This window comes from Rana temporaria, chromosome 10 (genome assembly GCF_905171775.1).
Source record: "Rana temporaria chromosome 10, aRanTem1.1, whole genome shotgun sequence".
Classification (NCBI taxonomy): domain Eukaryota; kingdom Metazoa; phylum Chordata; class Amphibia; order Anura; family Ranidae; genus Rana; species Rana temporaria.
In genome coordinates this window covers 74,807,440-74,829,697 of record NC_053498.1, presented here as the reverse complement: position 1 = coordinate 74,829,697, position 22,258 = coordinate 74,807,440, and the positions used below count along the sequence as shown (strand labels likewise).

Below are 22,258 nucleotides of genomic sequence, written 5' to 3'. Positions count from 1 at the left end.
ACCTTATCACTGACCGCCCTGTCCAGCGAGGCATGGACATTGCCTTCCACATGCCGGTAGAGAGCTGGAATCGCCTTCCGTGAGAAAAAGTGGCGTTTGGGTACTTGCCACTGAGGTACTGCACATTCCACAAACTCACGGAAGGGGGCAGAATCTACCAACTGAAAAGGTAGCAGTTGAAGTGCTAGCAATTTTGCTAAGCTAGCATTCAACCACTGGGCATGTGGATGGCTGGGAGCGTACTTCTTTCGGCGCTGCAGCAGCTGGGGCAGGGAAATTTGTCTGGTAATATCAGTAGATTGCCCGCATGTACTACCATAACTACATTGTGACACACCTATTTCTACACCTTCGGTGCAGGCTGCAGAGAGGACTGGGGGTCTAGTGGGGTTGGAGGTCACAGAAGGGCAAGGGGAGGACCGCTTTGGTCTTTGGTGTGGGTGTTTTTTGGTATGCCTGCCAACGAGCTGCATGGCAGGTCGACATATGTCTGGACAAGCATGTGGTGCCCAAGCGGGTGATGTTTTGGCCACGCGAGATACGCTTGAGACATATGTTGCAAACAGCAAAGGTACAATCTGATGGACAGGTTTCAAAAAAGGCCCACACCAAAGAACTTTTGCTGTACCGTTGAGACACAGCAGCGCCACGTAATGCAGTTGGTGTGCTGCCCTTAAGCTGACCCCTGGAGGGCATCCTGCCTCTTTGGAGATGTGCCTGTGCCTCGTCCTCCTCTTCCTCCTCCTCCTCTCTCCTATCAGGCACCCAGGTAGAGTCAATGACCTCGTCATCCCCTCCCTCCTCATCATCACTGGCGACAACCTGGCAGTATGCTCCAGCTGGGGGAACATCACTCCCAGATTGTTGTCCCTCTCGGCCACCCCCTCTCCCTGGGCTCACATCAATGCCTTCCTCTATCAGTGTTCCGTCATCGGAGTCTTCAAAATGCTGCGCATCTTCAGCTAGCATGTACCCAACACTGTGTTGAAACAGTTCGGGGACTGCCATTGTGCAGAGGGTAGAGGACGCCTTGGCAGCTGCTTTGCCAGACAAACTATGATCAGTCTGTGTGAGAGAGGATGAGGAGGATGAGGACGGCTTAGTCATCCACTCAACTAATTTCTCAGCATGTTGAGGCTCAACACGGCCAGCTCCCGAAAAAAAGGATGAGCGGCCACGGCCACGTGCTGAAGAGGATGCACCACATCCATCACCAGCGTTACCTCTAGATGCAGAGCCTGCTTGCCCTCGTGACTCTCTGCCTCTCTTTGTCCTTCCAGCCATAGTTATGCGTTCAGGTGTTATGTAACAAAAAAGTCGCAGTCACACCAACTGCGTTCAGATGGTATTAAATAGCAACCACACAGTAAGAGCGACTTGGCTCAAGTGTTATGTAACAAAATAGTCGCAGTCACACCAACTGCGTTCAGATGGTATTAAATAGCAACCACACAGTTAGAGCGACTTGGCTCAAGTGTTATGTAACAAAATAGTCGCAGTCACACCAACTGCGTTCAGATGGTATTAAACAGCAACCACACAGTAAGAGCGACTTGGCTCAAGTGTTATGTAACAAAATAGTCGCAGTCACACCAACTGCGTTCAGATGGTATTAAATAGCAACCACACAGTAAGAGCGACTACGGTCAAATGCGATTTAACAGCACACACGCAGTGACACCAACTGCGTTTAGTTGCTATTAAACAGCACACACGCAGTAATAGCGACTGCGGTCAAATGCGATTTAACAGGACACACGCAGTGACACCGACTGCGTTTAGTTGCTATTAAACAGCACACACGCAGTAATAGCGACTGCGGTCAAAAGCGATTTAACAGCACACACGCAGTGACACCGACTGCGTTTAGTTGCTATTAAACAGCACACACGCAGTAATAGCGACTGCGGTCAAATGCGATTTAACAGCACACACGCAGTGACACCGACTGCGTTTAGTTGCTATTAAACAGCACACACGCAGTAATAGCGACTGCGGTCAAATGCAATTTAACAGCACACACGCAGTGACACCAAATGCGTTTAGTTGCTATTAAACCGCACACACGCAGTAAGAATGTCTGCGTTTCTGTGCAATTCAATAGCCCAGTTGCATTAACCGCGACTGCGCTTCTGTGCAAATAAATTGCACACGTGCAGTAACAGGTAATGCGTCTGTGTGTGCAATTAAACTAGCACACGTTCAATAACTCAGAATAATATTTTCAAGCTAATCCCTAATGCAGGCAATACAACACGTTAGAGCACTGCATGTAGAACAATCTCCTGCCTGACAGATACTAATAGATCAACTAGATGAGCTATACAGTTTATAAATATATTGACAACGACTAAGGATGTGAATATATTCTCTACAAACTGTAGTTTTAACTATACTGACTACACTTCCTACTCTATCTATCTATCTATCTATCTATCTATCTATCTATCTATCTATCTATCTATCTGGTAGAAAAGACACGTCTCTATCTCTCTATCTATCTCTCTCTGTCTGACTGATCTGCTCTCTGTAACAAGCTGGAACACACTACAGAAGGCAGCCGTGCAGGCGGCCTTTTATAGTGTGGGGCGTGTACTAATCCCCCTGAGCCATAATTGGCCAAAGCCACCCTGGCTTTGGCCAATTATGGTTCTTCGTTTTTTGAGCGCTGTGATTGGCCAAGCATGCGGGACATACAGCATGCTTGGCCAATCATCAGCGCTCAACGCCGCAGTGAATTATGGGACGTTTTGCGTCATTCGAATTTGGCGCGAACAAACCGTTTCGTTCGAGTTTCGACGAACGATCGAACGCCCGATGTTCGATTCGAACATACATTCGAATCGAACGCGGAGCTCATCCCTAGTCATATGCTGATCTGATAACTGTAGTGGGGACTTACAATGGAAACTATAATCACAGGTAGTGTTACTCACTGTGTCTCCAGCTTTGTGGTGTCTCGTAGCAGTGACACCTATGCCAAAATCAGGAGATAGGGTCTCCTCCAGCCTTTCCCACTTTACATACCTCACCAGTCATCTGACCTCTAGTCTCTGCCTCCCAGCCATGCCGTGAACTGAATTGGTGGCTGCGGGCTTCAGGAACAGCCCAGCTAGGCAGCAACAGGCTCCAGGGACAGCCCTGCTGGGCGGCCGCGAAAAGGCTGGGAGAGCAGTGCGGGCTTCAGGAACAGCCCAGGATTTGGTGACCCCTGGCAAAATTTCATTTGACCCCCGTGGGGGTCCCGACCCCCAGGTTGAGAACCACTGTCTTAGAGGGAGGTGATTATAGTCCCTCTGTGTATTTTCATTTTGTTTCTCTCCTCTCTTCCACAAGCACTTTGATTTTAGGAAGGTCTAGTCATTTTGTTTGCAATCATTCTGTACAGCAAAGGGAAAATAATACAAACATAAAAGTAACAAAGCTGTCCTATGCATATAATATATCTGCTAGATTGATGCCTCCCCAGCACTATGGCCCCTCTACGCCCCAGATATGCCCCCAGCACTCTGACCTCTCTACACTCCAGATATCCTCCTCTTTCCTGGAAAATAGATCCCAGACAGTGGGGCAGATTCATCAAGGGTATACGACGGCGGATCTCCTGATCCGCCGTCGTAACTCTAAGATCCCACGGTCGGATCTATGCGACTGATTCATAGAATCAGATTCCGCATAGATCTCCCTTAGATCCGACTGGTGTAAGTGACTTACACCAGTCGAATCTTAGACTGCAATCTACCGCCGGCCGCTAGGTGTCGTCGCTTTTTTTTACGCATCGGATATGCAAATGAGGAGAACCGCCGATTCAAGTCCGTACGCCCGCCCGTCGCTTTTTTTTAACGTCGTTTGCTTTTGCCTTTTTCCGGCGGATAGTTACCCCTGCTATATGAGGGGTAGCTAATGTTAAGTATGGCCGTCGTTCCTGCGCCGAGATTCAACATTTTTACGTCGTTTGCGTAAGTCGATCGGGAATACCGATGGCCGCAATTGACGTACCCGCCGCTAACAATGACGTCCTAGCGACGTCATTTGGAGCATGCGCACTGGGATATTTTGCTGGCGACACATCCGCAAGTTAAATCGGCGTGGGAACTATGGCCCCTCTACGCCCCAGATATGCCCCCAGCACTCTGACCTCTCTACACTCCAGATATCCTCCTCTTTCCTGGAAAATAGATCCCAGACAGTGGGGCAGATTCATCAAGGGTATACGACGGCGGATCTCCTGATCCGCCGTCGTAACTCTGAGATCCCACGGTCGGATCTATGCGACTGATTCATAGAATCAGATTCCGCATAGATCTCCCTTAGATCCGACTGGTGTAAGTGACTTACACCAGTCGAATCTTAGACTGCAATCTACCGCCGGCCGCTAGGTGTCGTCGCTTTTTGTTACGCATCGGATATGCAAATGAGGAGAACCGCCGATTCAAGTCCGTACGCCCGCCCGTCGCTTTTTTTTAACGTCGTTTGCATTTGCCTTTTTCCGGCGGATAGTTACCCCTGCTATATGAGGGGTAGCTAATGTTAAGTATGGCCGTCGTTCCTGCGCCGAGATTCAACATTTTTACGTCGTTTGCGTAAGTCGATCGGGAATACCGATGGCCGCAATTGACGTACCCGCCGCTAACAATGACGTCCTAGCGACGTCATTTGGAGCATGCGCACTGGGATATTTTGCTGGCGACACATCCGCAAGTTAAATCGGCGTGGGAACGCGCCTGATTTGAATTGTACACTCCCCCTAGCCGCGGAATTTTCATTCCACCGGGGGGAGTTACGATCCGACGGTGCAATTTTCGAGGTAAGTGCTTTGTGAATACTGCACTAGCCTCGCAACATTGCACCGGCGGATCGTAAAACACGTAGATCTAGCGGATCTAAAGATCCGCTGATCTACATGAATCTGGCCCAGTGAAACTAGGCCCTTTCGCCTCAGAACAACGCACTGTGTCATGCAAAGTTTCCCAAGGGTAACCACTGTCGCCTGTACTATTCAATATCTATCTACGCCCACTCCTTAAAATTATCAGTAACCAGGAGTTACTCTACTATTCCTACGTCGATGACACCCAGCTTTATTTTCGCATCAGCGGTAAAAAGGATCATTATCTCGGACTAGAGAAATGCTTTACTCTGATAGAAAATTGGATGACAGAGAGTTACCTTAAACTCAATGGAGCAAAAACAGAACTTCTGCTGTTCCACGCTAACCGCAAGAGACCAGCGATGGCGTCATGGACGCCCCCGCCCATTTTGGGACAAATCATTACCCCTAGGACCAAAGTCAAAAGCTTCGGAGTCCCCTTTGACTCCGACATGACAATGGATGCACAAATAGGCTCAGTAGTCAGCGGATCTCACCATCTGCTGCGCCTACTACGTAGACTCATCCCCTTCATCCCAAAAAAAGACACAGCGGTCATCGTGGGAACAATAATCAACTCCAGACTCGACTATGCAAACGCCCTGTATCTCGGTCTTCCAAAATATCAGGTTGCTCGTCTAGAAATCGCCCAGAACATGGCGGCACGACTGATAACAGGGAAAAAACCCTGGGAATCAATCACTCCCTCCCTCAGGTCCCTTTACTGGTTGCCCGTGAAGGACCGGATCACATTTAAGGCCCTCTGCCTGACGCACAAATGTGTTTAAGGAATCGCTCCCCAATATCTATGTGAGAAAATAAAATACCACAACCCCAATCGTGTTATCAGGTCAACTAACCAAAATCTACTCCAAATCCCAAAGGCCCGTTATAAGACAAAAGGAGAACGGAGATTTGCAGTTCAAGGCCCCCGACTGTGGAACGTATTACCAACCGATATCCGAACGGAAATGAATCACCGGGCCTTCAGAAAGAAACTCAAGACAGGAAATGGATACCAAGCGCCTTGAGGTGATTCAGTTCGCATATGTAGCGCTATACAAGTTTTTCATTGATTCATTCATTCAGCACTCTGACCCCTCTACAACCCAGATATCCCCCAGCACTCTGACCCCCCTACACCCCAGATATCCTCCCAGCACTCTGACCCCTCTACATCCCAGATGTCCTCCCAACACTCTGACTACTCTACAACCCAGATATCCCCCCAACACTCTGACCCCTCTACATCCCAAATGTCCCCCCAGCACTCTGACCCCTCTACAACGCAGATATCCCCCCAGCACTCTGACCCCTCTACACCCCTGATATCCCCCCAACACTCTGACCCCTCTACACCCCAGATATTTCCCCAGCACTCTAACCCCTCTACAACCCAGATATCCCCCCAGCACTCTGACCCCTCAACACAACTTAGATATCCCCTCAGCACTCTGACCCCTCTACAACCCAGATATCCTCTCAGCACTCTGACCTCTCTACACCCCAGATATCCCCCCAACACTCTGACCCCTCTACACCCCAGATATCCCCCCACCACTCTGACCCCTTGACACCCCAGATATGCCCCCAACACTCTGACCCCTCTACACCCCAGATATGCCCCCAACACTCTGACCCCTCTACATCCCAAATGTCCCCCCAGCACTCTGACCCCTCTACAACGCAGATATCCCCCCAGCACTCTGACCCCTCTACACCCCTGATATCCCCCCAACACTCTGACCCCTCTACACCCCAGATATTCCCCCAGCACTCTAACCGCTCTACAACTCAGATATCCCCCCCAACACTCTGACCCCTCTACTTCCCAGATATCCCCCCAACACTCTGACCCCTCTACTTCCCAGATATCCCCCCAACACTCTGACCCCTCTACTTCCCAGATATCCCCCCAGCATTCTGACCCCTCTAGACCCCAGATATCCCCCCAGCACTCTGACCCCTCTACACCCCAAATATCACATGCCACCACCATCCCTTTCCACCTCGCCGTGTACAAGGGACGGTTAGCACAGCGCCACCTCGTGGCAACTGATAAGAACAGATACTACACTTGATCTTAGCCAAAAGGCCTGTGTCATTCCATTTAAACTTACACATAACTTAATTTCTGGACGTATTTGTTTTGGTTTCTTTGTATACATGGATTGCATGGGTTGTTACCAACATGTGGTGAAATTTTCATGTCAATGGTACCTATATTTACCTAGAAAAATGGTAACGTTTTCAATACTTATTTTACCCACTGTATATATACTATTTTTTACTAAGGGGACCTGGAAAAGCAACCTTTATTTAAGGTGATGTCATTGTTTACTTGGAATGAGCAAATCAATCTACAAAAGGAAATCCAGTTCACTTTGAACGCAGATGGTGCACAATTTATGGTTGTACAATGTGTGCTATTTTTAAAACGAGTGGGCTCTCATTATCACATTGGCAACCCTCCCTCCCCATAATCTTTATCCACTTTTCTGTTCAAGGATAATGCATGCATGCTCCCTCCAGAAGTAGGGTAAAGTGCAAATGTGTTAAGTGGTAAAGAAGAGGGCAGAATGTGTTAGGAAGGCAGATGACACGATACAAGCTCTTACACTTAGGGGAGTATTTAAAAATTATTTGCAGAGCTTATAATCCTGCTAAACTACATGTACATTCATTCTGTATGAATGCTGGTAAAATCAAATGCTATTAGTATATTTTCTCTCCAGGTTGGATCTTCTTCATTTACAAGAATAGCGCAAATCAGGAAAATACTGCATTATGGTCACTAGATGGAGCTAATGATAATAGGAAAAAGAAACTAGGAGAGAATAGTCAACATCACTGAAGTTGTGTATTGGTGAGCCAGCTGATGTGTATTTAAAAGCGCTTTTTGATTTTAATACTGTAGTTTATTGGGGCCATTGAAATAAAAAGTAAAAAAAAAATACTATGTATCTGACTTTCTATAACATGTGAGCCATATGTGGAATACGAGTATATTAATAGCTGCAGTTTTAAAGATCTTGGAGCCAAGGAGGACTAGAGAGACGTCATTGGCTAAGTGGATCTGAATAAAGTGGAAAAGATAGAAGACCAATAGCTTTCTGGACTTTCTGCACTTTTTTGGAGGATTGAATTATTGAATGGAATAATATTTCTGGACTTTCACAAATTATATGATTTTTAATTGTTATGTGTATTTTGTTGTGCTGCACTAGGTTATTTTGGAATTGATTTAATGGTGTTGTGAAATCACGAGAGAGGGTACAGATGGCAACTTAATTTAAACTATTAATTAACAATATCCTTTTACTTATTATATGGTTGGTTAGAGGCAGTTGCACTGATTGCATTTAGAATAATTTGTATGAATGAATAACATTTGATTCATATTTTTTGTTTTATAATTACACCCCTTGCGCATTACTTTTTATAAAGCTGAACTCCAAGCAAACAGCTAAATATATAGAATACATTTATATGTATGAGCTTTACCTACCAAAGGATGTGTTCTGATATTGACACAGTCTATCAGACAGCAGAGCTCACCAGGTGAACTGATATGTCCTCTAACTCTCACTAAAGGTTGTCTAGAGGTATGACCTATATATTGTTGCCCACAGGGGCATTCAAGCATATACCCTACTTTCCCTGTGGAACAGGTTATGAAATCCTTCAAATAAAATGTTATACCTGTGCTTGTAGCTATAAAATCCTTTCTCTTTTTACTGTTTACGTTTGATATTTTACAGTACAAGGTTTGCATATCCCACATGCATAAAAACCTGATAACAGTTGAAAAATATGCTAGTTTTTCTTCTGTATTGGAGGATCAAGCACTCCAGGGACCAAAAAGTTCCTAAGAGTTGGTGCTTTTTGGTAATACAAAACGTGAATGAGGTGGTAATATTGGATCCAATGCTTTGTCTTTTAGCAATATGACCCAATATTCTTGGATAATTTTTTCCATTTGTTTGTGTTGTATGTTATAATATAGCACTATACGTAATTATCATAATTATCTGGATCTTCTTCAGATTAACTCGAGTTGTCATCTACTTATCCCTTTTTCTTTCTACTGAATCAGGGATAGAGATGTATTCACATACGTTTCATATAAAGTCCCACTAAGTCCACCCCCCCCCCCCTGTTTTTTTTTTTCATGTGTCATCTATTTATGGCGCCTCTATCCATCACTGATTTCTTATACTCTTTCTGTAGAAATCTTTTACGCAAAACTTTGGATTGCTAAACAAAATCTTTAACCATAGTACAATTCCTTCGTAAATGGATGCATTGACCTCTGGGGACGTTAAATGGCCATGATTTACGATGACAACTATTAAGGGAAATGTAGTTGTTATGGTCCGTAGGTTTAAAATGGTTATAAGCTTTCAATCTTTTACTGATATTTCCAAATCCAATAAAAACAAATTACTTTTACTTGTATTCTAAGACAGCACCTTATTTTTCTTTATTGCAGTTAAGTAGCGCAGCTTTGTCGCCTCCCTGCCCCTAACCTATGACCATACAATGAAGAAGCAGTAACAGACTAATAAGGTCACCTCTCTGCTCTCTCCTCCTATCAACATATTCATTCTCAGCATGTACATGCAGTGCACCTGATCAGTGCTGTCCCTCCAAGTGCTACTGTAATTTGTTCATAAAAAAAATATGCTCCTGAATGCACACTAAATATAAGAAATAAGACGGAATATTGGAGAACAAATACATCTTAGATTTAAAGTGCGCATATAAAAAACTGTTTACCTTTACAAACTGTTGGCACTATATAAATCCTGTATTAATTATAATAATAATTAAAATAAGCTAATGCAATGCATTAAACACTTACCACTCCCTTAACCAGGGCCGGATTCCAGACAAGGTCACGAGGCCAGGCCTCGGGGTGGCAGTGAGTGCAGGGGCGGCGCCGCGGTACCTCTTTGCCTGGCTGCTTTCCGCCTGGTGTCCTGGAGAGCAAGAGGAGGCGGGGCTTGGAGGGGCCGTTCTGTTTTTATGAGAGGGAACTAGTGTGGGAGAAATAGCCTGAAATATGGGTGTTAATATAGGGGAGGGTTCTAGAGTCAGAGGAGGAGCTTGTCATTCACTAAAATGATAGGGAGGGGCTTGATATTCACTATAGTGACAGGGGAGGGGCTTGGAAGTTAGGTACAGATTTTTGCTTATGGGAGGAGCTTAAAGAGAGACCAATAACATAACAGTGAAAGGGGCCTGTATTGTGTATAGAGAAGGGGAGGAGCAGGGGCGCGGCATTGAAGGACCCGGCCTTGGGGCGACAAAGAGACTAAATCCGGGCCTGCCCTTAACGCTCAACTCTGGGCAAAGAAAAGGGTTTCCCATGCAGTGGGGCTCTGCCCAGGTTAACTGCTCATTTTTACATAGGGGAAAGGAAAAGGGAAAAAAAGGACTACTAACATCAGCTTGTTCTGCAAAGGTAAGCAAATTGGAGGTGGAACCCTTCTTCAAAAGAATTTTGGTGCATGTGAATACGCACATCTCAGCCGATGCATGAGGGTGTCATTAACATTAATGGCTCCTCTGTGTATCTGCTAAAGGGCAGCACGTTTCTGTGGTGTCGGGAAAGTAATTTTACACAAATGTGAATGCAGGGTAAATTTCTCAGTTACATTGGTAGTCAGTGTAAATCTTCTCATTACATTGGGGCTTGGTGTACAATCCTTTTATTCACACTAGTGGCCAGTGTGAAGGTCACCCTTATATAGGTGGTCAGTGTAAATCCCTCTTTACATTGGTGATGGTTACTGTGAATGCTCCTATCACATTAGTGGTCAGTGTAAATCCCCATTACATTTGTGGCCAGTGTAGAAACTCCTCTTAATATTGGTAATCCTTAAAAAAATCCAAACTTGCATTTGTGGTCAATTTCGAATCCTCCCTTACATTGGTGGTCCATGTAAAAGCCCCTTTTAAATTGGTGGTGAGTGTAAATCCCCCTTACATTAGTGACCAGTGTAGAAATCCCCCTTTATTGACTGTTGATGTAAAATAACCCCATTACATTGGTTGTCATTGCATGGAGGTCATTGTATATTCCCCCTAACACTGGTGGTTGATGTAAATGCTTCTACTACATTGGTGTCAATGTAGAAATCCCTCTTTTCTATTGGTGGGTAAGGATGATAAGGCCCGATGTTTGAGTCGAACGTAAGTTCATCACGAAGGTCGGGTGTTCGCTCTCGCCAAACAGTGAACAATATTCGACGTTCGTGGCAAATTCAAAAGCCGCGGAACGCCGTTAAAGTCTATGGATTACTAACAAGAAAAAAACAAAAGTGATAATTTTAAAGGCTTATATGCAAGTTATTGCCATTTATTTGGAGAGACATCGAGAGAGACACCGAGTTAAAATATTTAGGAATCAATATAACACCATCACTCAAGTTAATTTACCAACACAATTTCATTCCACTACTGAATGACATTAAAACGGACTTAAACAAAATCGCATACAGACAGAAATCTATGTTAGGGAGGATAAACAGATTCAAAATGTTAACCCTCCCTAAGATTCTATATAAAATACAAATGTTACTGATTGCACTACCGGATGCTTACTTTAAGACATTAAATAAGTTATTAAGTAGGCTTTAAATGGTGGAATAAAAAACGCGTATAAGCATGGCAATATTAACAAGAGACAAGGCACATGGTGGTTTAGGGGTTCCAGACATCAACACTGTAGGGGCAATTCACATGGCACGGGTGGTTGATTGGATTAAAGAGAATAAAGAGAAAAAGAGGGTTAAACTGGAAAGTAGCTTAACCACTTAAGGACCGCCTCCTGCACATTTACGTCAGCAGAATGGCACGGCTGGGCACATGCACGTATAGGTACGTCCTGTGCTAGTACCCCGCGACCCGGTCCGAAGCTCCGTGACCAGGACCGCGGGACACGTGGACCCGATCGCCGCTGGAGTCCCGCGATCGGTCCCCGGAGCTGAAGAACGGGGAGAGCTGTGTGTAAACACAGCTTCCCCGTTCTTCACTGTGGCGGTGTCATCGATCGTGTGATCCCTTTTATAGGGATACACAATCGATGACGTCACACCTACAGCCACACCCCCCTACAGTTGTAAACACACATGAGGTCACACATAACCCCATCAGCACCCCCTTGTGGTTAACTCCCAAACTGCAATTGTCATTTTTTGCTGTGAAAGTGTCCGCCATAATGTCGCAGTCACGAAAAAAATCACTGATCGCCGCCATTAGTAGTAAAAAAAAATTATAAAAATGCAATAAAACTATCCCCAATTTTGTAAACGCTATAAATTTCGCGCAAACCAACCGATAAACGCTTATTGCGATTTTTTTTACCAAAAATAGGTAGAAGAATACGTATCGGCCTAAACTGAGGAAAAAAAATGTTTTTTATATATTTTTGGGGGATATTTATTATAGCAAAAAGTAAAAAATATAGATTTTTTTTCAAAATTGTCGCTCTATTTTTGTTTATAGCGCAAAAAAACCGCAGAGGTGATCAAATACCACCAAAATAAAGCTCTATTTGTGGGGAAAAAAATACGCCAATTTTGTTTGGGAGCCACGTCGCACGACCGCGCAATTGTCTGTTAAAGCGACGCAGTGCCGAATCGCAAAACCTGGCCGGTCCTTTAGCTGCCTAAAGGTCCGGGTCTTAAGTGGTTAAATATGTCAAGGCTAAGGAAGGAGATTTGGATTCCGGCACAATTTAGACAGTTAAATGAGCACATGCACATGATCACACGGACATCAATGTTAATATGGGATAGGGTACACAAAAATTAAAAATGGGGATATAATTCCCCATTAATCCCACTATATGATACAAATTATTTTGCACCGGGGAAAGTAAGTTTGTTCGGCTGTTGGATAAAAAAAAAAACAGATGCAAAACGAAGGGATATACTAAAAGACGGTAGAATTTGTACTTATATGGAACTAGAAAAAAAATGAAATGTTAGAGCTGAATAGGTGGCGATACTCACAACTGAAACATTTCTCCGAATCCCTCCCTCATACGATTAGGCAAGAGGGAAATCTTCTCTCACTAGAGCGTTTGTGTTCTGCGCCGATCGGAAGGGGCGGGATTTCCTTGATTTATAAAATTTTGACGGGACTAAAAAATTTGGGGCCACCTCCGTATATCAGTAAATGGGATGAGGAGCTGGCAACAAGGGAAATCGAGAAAGATGTTGGGAAAATCTTAAAGATGGTGCATATTACATCAGCCAACTGCGGGCTGACGGAAATGAATTTCAAATGTCTATCACGATGGTACATAACCTCGGATGTTGCACACCACTATCAAAGGGAGACCTCCAAATTTTGCTGGAGGGGTTGTGCCGAATCCGGAACTATGTCACACCTTTGGTGGACGTGCCCAAAAAAAAAAATATACTGGCACAAAAGTTATATTAGTAATCAAGGAAATCACAAGAATTGAAATACCTGCCGACCCGTGGGTTTGCTTGTTTCATGGGACAAAAATGCCTATTAAACAGTACATGAGAACCCTGCTTCCCCATATCCTAAACGCAGCGAAGTGTTTGATTCATAGACAGTGGAAGGATCCTGAGAGTCCAACGGTGAGGAACTGGCTCTGCAAAATAAATGATATCTTTTACACTGAACAGCTTAGGTTTATGGGGGAAGAAGGAGAAAGGGGATTTAAACTGAAATGGCAGGATTGGGTTGAATATAAGCTGTCACAGAGATATCTAGACAGGATGGTATAGAATAAGAAGGGCAATAAGCAAATGGAGACACGACATGAGATGGATGTTCGGAGAGAGGTGGGTGGGTAGGGGGGGGGGGGGCGGTTCGGGGGGTGGGTTAGGGCGGGGAAACTCTTAATAACATAGTAATTTAAAGAGGGAGTTCTGCGGGAAAACTTTTTTTTTTAAATACGTTTTTGTAACGCTGATGGTACAAAGAAAATTGTACTCACTAGTCTCATCATCGCAGCCGCTAGCAGGACGATATCCCCCAAAAGTAGATTTTATAAAAATTCATGATGGACATTGCCATCTTAATTGCGGGCACTCTGAAGCCCTCCACTGCAGGCACTCTGAAGCCCTCCTGTACGATCTTCCAGGATGCGGCGAATGCTGTTAGTTACAATGGGCGAATTGTATCCACCCCCGGTCACATGACCGGGTGCAGAGTCATGTGACATTTGAAATCTCTCGAGATTTCTCCTCTGGCTGCTGAAAGGAGTGTCTCGTCATCGTGAAGAGACACACATGATAGATCCCATAATCCATTGCGGTGCAAAGCGACACGCCCAGTCCCGCAACCCTAGAAGCAGGAAGTGCCTGGTCGAGGAGCCATAAACAAGGTATAGACATTTTTAGAATTTTTTTCAATAGCGAAATCGTTATGTACATCGGGGGGACTAGTAATTCATACAAAGTGACAAAATCGGGTGAACCTCCACCTTTTCTATTTTTGTATTCCTATCACGGGGCCGGAATAGGCTCTTTATATTTATACACATGCATGTAATAAACAAAACTATGAAGACATTTCCTACTATGATGTGAACTAGGATGGAGACAGCGAATGAACATAAAAGTGATTAAGTCTCCTGATAGGCCGCGTACACACGATCGGTCCATCCGATGAGAACGGTCCAAAGGACCGTTGTCATCGGTTAACCGATGAACCTGACTGATGGTCCGTCACGCCTACACACCATCGGTTAAAAAAACGATCGTGTCAGAACACGGTGACGTAAAACACAACGACGTGCTTAAAAAAACAAAGTTCAATGCTTCCAAGCATGCGTCGACTTGATTCTGAGCATGCGCAGGTTTTTCACCGATGCTTTTGCATACTAACGATCGGTTTTGACCTATCGGTTAGGCGTTCATCGGTTAAATTTTAAAGCAAGTTCTCACTTTTTTGACCGAAGGTTAAATAACCTATGGGACCTACACACGATCGGTTTGGACTGATGAAAACGGTCAGACCGTTCTCCTCTGGCGATCCTATCGTGTGTACGCAGCCATAGAGTTCTCTGAGGTGGAAGAAGAAAAAAAAAAATGCAAGTTATCGCCATAAAAAGGGTGTGGGGACCCGGGTCCTGACCCAGGGGACATCTATCAATGCAAACAAAAGTTTTAAAAAATGCATTTTTTTTCAGGAGCAGTGATTTTAACCACTTTACAACCGGAGGGCGTCTTTTAACGTCCTCGGCTTTGTGCGGCTTTGTGCGGTGATATCTGAATGATGCCTGCAGCTACAGGCATCAATCAGATATCACCGTCTTCAGCCACTGATTCTGTGCACTATAAAAAGATCAAAGCAGCAGTTCCGCTGCTTGATCGTTCTTATAGGCGGCGGGAGGGGACGTCCCCCCTCCCGCTGCCATCCGGTGCTTCCCCGGGCTCTCCCGTGCCATCGGGGGCCCGGAGAGCGAATTGGCCGGCGCTGTCTGGGAAGCATAGAGATGACTGGTGACCAGATGGTCACCAGTCATCTTTATGACCGTCGGAGGACCGGGCGCGACGTTATGACGTGACGCTCGGTACCCGCAAGTAAACAAAGCCGCAATTGCGGCTGTCGGCATGTGATCGGTGAATTTTTTTTCACCGATTTCGTGCTTGTAAGCCTGGAGGAGAGATGTGGGGTCTTATTGACCACACATCTCTCCATAAAGGGGACCTGTCACAGTGATTTCTATTACAAGGGATGTTTACATTCCTTGTAATAGGAATAAAAGTGATAAAAAAAAAGTGTAAAAAACAATATGAAGTAAAATAAAAATAAAATGAAATTTTTTTTTTTTTAAAACGCCCCTGTCCCCGGTAGCTCTCGCGCAGAAGCGAACATGCATGCAAGTCCCGCCCACATATGTAAACGCCGTTCAAACCTCATGTGAGGTATCGTCGCGTGCGTTAGAACGTGTGCAACAGTTCTAGCACTAGACCTCCTCTGTAACTCGAAAATAGTAAAAACGGCATATAAAATCCATTACGAGGCCATTCAGGTTTAGTATGAATATTAAGGGAAATCCCGCACACAAAATAAAATTGTGTGGGGGTCCCCCCAAAATCCATACCTGCCCCATCAGGTCTGGTATGGCTATTAAGAAGAACCCTGCGCCAATTTCTTTTTTTAAATGGCGTAGGGGTCCCCCCAAAATCTGTCAGAAAAGCGAAGCATCACAGTTGTGGCATGTACAGTATCTCACAAAAGTGAGTACACCCCTCACATTTTTGTAAATATTTTATTAAATCTTATAATGTGACAATACTGAAGAAATTACACTTTGTTACAATGTAGCGAGTAGTGAGTGTAAAGCTTGTATAACAGTGTACATTTGCTGTCCCCTCAAAATAACTCAACACACCATTAATTTCTAAACCACTGGCAACAAAAGTGAGTACACCCCTGAGTGAAAATGTCCAAATTGGGCCCAAAGTGTGGCCACCATTATTTACCAGCACTTCCTTAACCCTCTTGGGCATGGAGTTTACCAGAGCTTTACAGGATTCTACTTGAGTCCTCTTCCACTCCTTCATGACGACATCACAGAGCTGGTGGATGTTAGAGACCTTGCGCTTCTCCACCTTCTGTTTGAGGATGCCCCTCAGATTCTCATTAGGGTTTAGATCTGGAGACATGCTTGGCCAGTCCATCACCTTTACACTCAGTTTCTTTAACAAGGCAGTGGTCATCTTGGAGGTGTGTTTGGGGTCGTTATCATGTTGGAATACTGCCCTGCGACCCAGTCTCCAAAAGGGATCATGCTCTGCTTCAGTATGTCACAGTACATGTTGGTATTCATGGTTCCCTTAATGAACTGTAGCTCCCCAGTGCTGGCAGCACTCATGCAGCCCCAGACCATGACACACCCACCACCATGCTTGACTCCAAGGCTGACCCTCCACCTATTCAACCTCTGCAGCAATGTTGGCAGCACTCATACGTCTATTTCACAAAGACAACCTCTGCATATGACGCTGATCACGTGCACCCAACTTCTTTGGTTGACTATGGCGAGGCCTGTTCTGAGTGGAACCTGTCCTGTTAAACCGCTGTATGGCCTTGGTCACCGTGCTGCAGCTCAGTTTTGGGTCTTGGCAATTCTCTTATAGCCTAGGCCATCTTTATGTAGAGCAACAAATTTTTTTTTCAGATCCTCAGAGAGTTCTTTGTCGTAAGGTACCATGTTGAACTTTCAATGACCAGTTTGAGTGCGTGAGAGTGATAACACCAAATTTAACACACCTGCTCCCCATTCACATCTAAGACCTTGTAACACTAACAAGTCACATGACACCAGGGAGGGGAAATGGCTAATTGGGCCCAATTTGGACATTTTCACTTAGACCCATTTCACACTGAGGTGCTTTGCAGGCGCTATAACGCTAAAAATAGCACCTGCAAAGCGCTCTAAAAGAGTGGCTCCCTTCACTCCAGTGTAAAAGCCCAAGACATTGGATCGGTGAAGGAGCGGTGTGTATACCGCTCCTCCACCGCTCTTGCCCATTGAAAGTGCTGCAGCAGCACTCTGCAGGTGGTTTTAACCCTTTTTTGTCCACTAGCAGGGGGTTAAAAGTGCCCCGCTAGCGGCCGAATACCTCTGCTAAAAATAGTGGCATTTTACCGCAGACGCCGCCCACACCCCAGTGTGAAAGGGGTCTTAGGGGTGTACTCACTTTTGTTGCCAGCAGTTTAGACATTAATAGCTGTGTGTTGAATTATTTTGAGGGGACAGCAAATTTACACTGTCATACAAGTTGTGCACTCACTACACAACATTGTAGCAAAGTGTAATTTCTTCAGTGTTGTCACATGAAAAGATATTATAAAATATTGACAAAAATGTGAGAGGTGTACTCATTTTTGTGGGATGCTGTATATACTTCTACCTTGCTGCATTTGCAATGAGGGGAGGCGGTTGGGGATGGTGGTAAATATGTGGCTCAAATGCCTGTTTTTATCTCTCCCAAACTGCAAGTGTAAACTAAGCCTAAAACAATCATATTGTTTTTGAAAATCAACACTACACTACCGTAATAACGAGATGCTGAACACATGTTTATGAACATAAAAACTGTGAGAACGTCACTTTCCAAATAGCTTGGAGAATAGGTCAAGGTTTTATTCCTGGTCTGGAAATTCCTTTAAGGCCCCTTTCACACTGGGGCAGCGGTAAAGCGCTTTACCATCGATATTGCGGCGCTATTCAGCCTCTAGCGGGGTGCTTTTACCCCCCACTAGCGGCAGAGAAAGGGTTAAAACCCCCACCGGTATAGCCGCAGTGTTTATTGATTTCAATGGGCAGGAGCGGTGGAGGAGCGGTATACACAACGCTCCTTCACCGGTCCAAAGACTTTTTTTTACCGTCCTGCTAGTGCACCGCTCCAGTGTGAAAGCCCTCAAGGCTTTTTCCATCAGTTAACCGATGAAGCTGACTGATGGTCAGTCGTGCCTAAACACCATCGGTTAAAAAAACGATCATGTCAGAATGCGGTCACGTAAACCACGTAGGACGTCACTATAAAGGGGAAGTTCAAATCCAATGGCGCCACCCTTGGGGTTGCTTTAGCTGATTTCGTGTTAGTTAAAGACGATTCGCGCTTTTCTGTCTGTTACAGCGTGATGAATGTGCTATCTCCAGAACGAGCTATCGCGTCCCCTAATTTAGTCTGAGCATGCGTGGATTTTTAACCGACGGACGTGCCTACTAACGATCGATTTTTTTTCTATCGCTTAGGTATCCATCGGTTAATTTTAAAACAAGTTTCAAATTTTTTAACCGATGGATAAATAACCGATGGGGCCTACACACAATCGGTTTGGTCTGATGAAAACGGTCCATCAGACCGTTCTCATCGGATTGACCGAACGTGTGTACGCGGCATAAGAGTAACTCCACTTTTGTTGAGAAAAAAAAATTCCCTTCTATGAACATTACAAAGATTTTAACAAATTTTGTTACAGATGCCTACCTTTTGTTATTCTGAAGATATCCATGTGTGTTTGTCTGTGCCCATGTGGGTAAGTGAATCTAATGGGAGTGGTTTCATAATTATCAATCAGCTGTAGCACCTGCAGGGCACTAATGAGGAAAGCTGCTGGGCCTTCATCCCTTTAGACGTGATATAATATTGGGAGTATCTCACCAAAAATAAAATTTTTGTTGCAGGGATGCCTTATATTGACTTATATCTTAAGGCAGACTTCTGGGAAAATCAGTGAGCCAATCACACAAGCAGTAAATTTTGTTTTGGGGGGGCATTCTGTACACCTTGGGCTAGATTCAGGTAGCCCTGCATAATATTGTGCGGGCGTAACGTTACGTTACGATACGTTACGCCACCGTAAATTAGGGCGCAAGTTCCGTATTCAGAAAGAACTTGCTCCCTAAGTTACAGCGGCGTAACGTATGTGCTCCGGCGTAAGCCCGCCTGATTCAAATTTGGATGATGTGGGCGTGTTTTAATTAAATTTAGTGTGACCCCACGTATTTGGCCTCGTACACACGGACGGACTGTCCGCTGAAAAAGGTCCGCCGGACCGTTTTCAGCAGACATGTCCGCCCGGAGATTTCTGTCTGATGGTTGTACACACCATCAGACAGAAATCCGCGCGTACACGACACGCGGTGACGTGGCCGTGCCGTCGCCGTGACGATTACGCGGCGACGTGCGCGGCGCTGGAAGGTCAATGCTTCCACGCATGCATCGAATCACTTCGCATGCGAGGGATGGTGGCCGAGCGGACATGTACGGTGAGTCTGTACAGATGACCGAACATGTCCGACGGACAGGCTTCCAGCGGACATGTTTCTTAGCATGCTAAGAAATTTTTGTCCGCTGGAAAACGGTCGGCTGGACAAATGTCCGCTGGAAACCTGTCCGGTCGGCCGTACACACGACCGAACATGTCTGCTGAAACTGGTCCGCGGACCAGTTTCAGCAGACATGTTCGGTCGTGTGTACGGGGCCTTTGACGTTTTTTACGAACGGCGCATGCGCCGTTCATAAAAGAATCCCATTGCGCATGCTCAAAATTCCGCCGCAAATCGTCAATGCTTTAGACGTGAACGTAACTTACGTACAGCCCTATTCGCGAACGACTTACGCAAACGACGTTAAAATTTAAAAATTCGACGCGGGAACGTTGTCCATACTTAACATTGCGTACGCCTCATAAGAGCAGGAGCAACCTTACGCCGAAAAAGCCTAACGTAAACGACGTAAGAAAATAGCGCCGGGCGTACGTACGTTTGTGAATCGGCGTATCTACCTAATTAACATATTTCTTGCGTAAATCAACAGAAGCGCCACCTAGCGGCCAGCGTAAATATGCAGCCTAAGATACGACGGTGTAAGACACTTACGCCGGTCGGATCTTAGGGAAATCTATGCGTAACTGATTCTATGAATCAGGCACATAGATACGACGCCGCAACTCAGAGATATCTGGAGATACGCCGTCGTATCTCCTACCTGAATCCAGCCCCTTCTGTGTACAGAACTCCTCCAGGTAGCCATTTTGCATTGTACTTTACAGAAAATGACAGTGGCTGCATATTGAAAAGGAAATGTAATTTTTAATAACATTCAATTACAATATGACTTGTGATGCAATTGTATATGCTATATTTCTTTGTTATTTGCTATTTCTTTCTCCATGAATTGGCGTTACCCTTTAAATAAGGCATGATTTATCATGAGGATCCCATGCCAATATGAGTACGGAAATGACCACTAACAAACAGATCTGTCATCTCTAGAATATATCACCAGGCCCGTCTTTCACAAACAGAAATGAAAGCTATAAATAGCAATGATATAACACAAAAATAACCTGTTTATTCTCTTAGAAAATGCTTGTGGCCATTAAAGGACAGGGCAGGAAATGGCAGATTAAACAGACTGCTGACTCGTGCAAGCTCCGGGTCAGCCATCCTTATTCCCACACTAGTCAGTCAATGATCTACAACAAGCATGCCGTTCAGTTGTTTCGAACCTTCTCTGACAGCATGCAGCCAGGTTCCCGGTCGGCGACAGCAAACATAATCCGTACAGCCCCTAAGCTGGTACTTTAAATCAGCAATGGCAACTCCCATATTTAATCCTGACGCGTCCCCTTTAAGAGAATAAATATTAGGCCAACCTGTTTTGATCAATGAAACCTGTAAAATGAATTGTATTTTATTTCATTTTTTTGGGTGATGTAGACTTGTTTCTGTTGTCTTCTATGAGTTGCCTCCTATATATCCTGCAGAGTACACTGCGTTCATCTACACTACATCATCTTCCTCTGGATGGTGTTTATTGTACAATTCACCCCCCTCCTGGTCCCACCCATGTTGTATTTCTGCTTGGGTAAAATACATCAGATTCCTAGAACATTAAAGGGAAGCGTTAGATGTTATTATTCCCAGTAATTGACCATCACCTTCCCATCAATCAGACCCAGCACTCCTTAGGCTCCCAGCCTTTTCCCCATCCTCAGTCCTCAGGATCCCATTCACACACACAGATGGATGTTATCATTGCGGAGGGTCCTACCTTGGAAATTTGGAGGAGGTCACAGCTAGCCCCCTCTTGTCTTCTTCCTCCAGCTGCTTCTGTGTGAAGCCAACCCTGGGAATTAGGAGGAGGGGAGGGATCAGGACAGACAAGTGCAAGCAAAGGAAGGAGCAGAGCCATCACCTTGTGTCTGCCCAGCCATGGCCATCCCTTTCATTCCTGGTGCTGATGCTGATGTTCAGCTAGACAAGGCTGGTCCTGATGCAGAGCCATGATCTGACAGGCAGCACTCAGCTCTTCTTAAAGGCACAGCACACCTTTACAATCAGATATAATCATAAGGCAGATTCAATTCATCTGATTCATGCATACCACGATTCTAGATTGGATGCTTTTATATAACATTTATGATCAAAAACATAAAAGCACACAGATGCTGCCTACCAACACATACAATGGGATCGATGTACTACATTATGTTTGTTTAATTGCCCAGACAACTGATCATTGGAATTTTTATGCAGTCACTATATGCGCTTATCGTGTATATGTGTTACATTTACTAACAAGCACGGTTTGCTATGGAATGCATGCTCCGTGATCCACATGTACACTGGCTGAGCCGAGACATGGCTAAAAAAAAAAAATATTTTCTTGAATGCTTTTGGGTCTATCTAACGGCTGTTAGGGTCCATCCACACCAGCAGATGTGAATTAAACCTGGTAGACGCAATGAGATTATTGGACGAACAACCATGCGTTTTTTTTTTTTTTGTATGCTAGTTTCCATGAAGAGGTTACTAAAGTTCAAAAATTCTTGTACGCCAGAATACAATTTTGGAAGTGATGTAATGTGTTG

The 22,258-nt window shown here is 44.9% G+C and overlaps 1 protein-coding gene across 1 annotated transcript in view; it reads right to left on the bottom strand.

The window, feature by feature from the left end:
- ABCG4 (ATP binding cassette subfamily G member 4) overlaps nucleotides 1-21,682 on the bottom strand; it is an 86,465-nt gene extending 64,783 nt beyond the window's left edge. The window contains exon 1 of the mRNA XM_040325504.1: nucleotides 21,439-21,682. The gene's annotated coding sequence lies outside the window, so the exon portion shown is untranslated. The remainder of the gene's footprint in view (nucleotides 1-21,438) is intronic.
- Nucleotides 21,683-22,258: the final 576 nt, after the last annotated feature.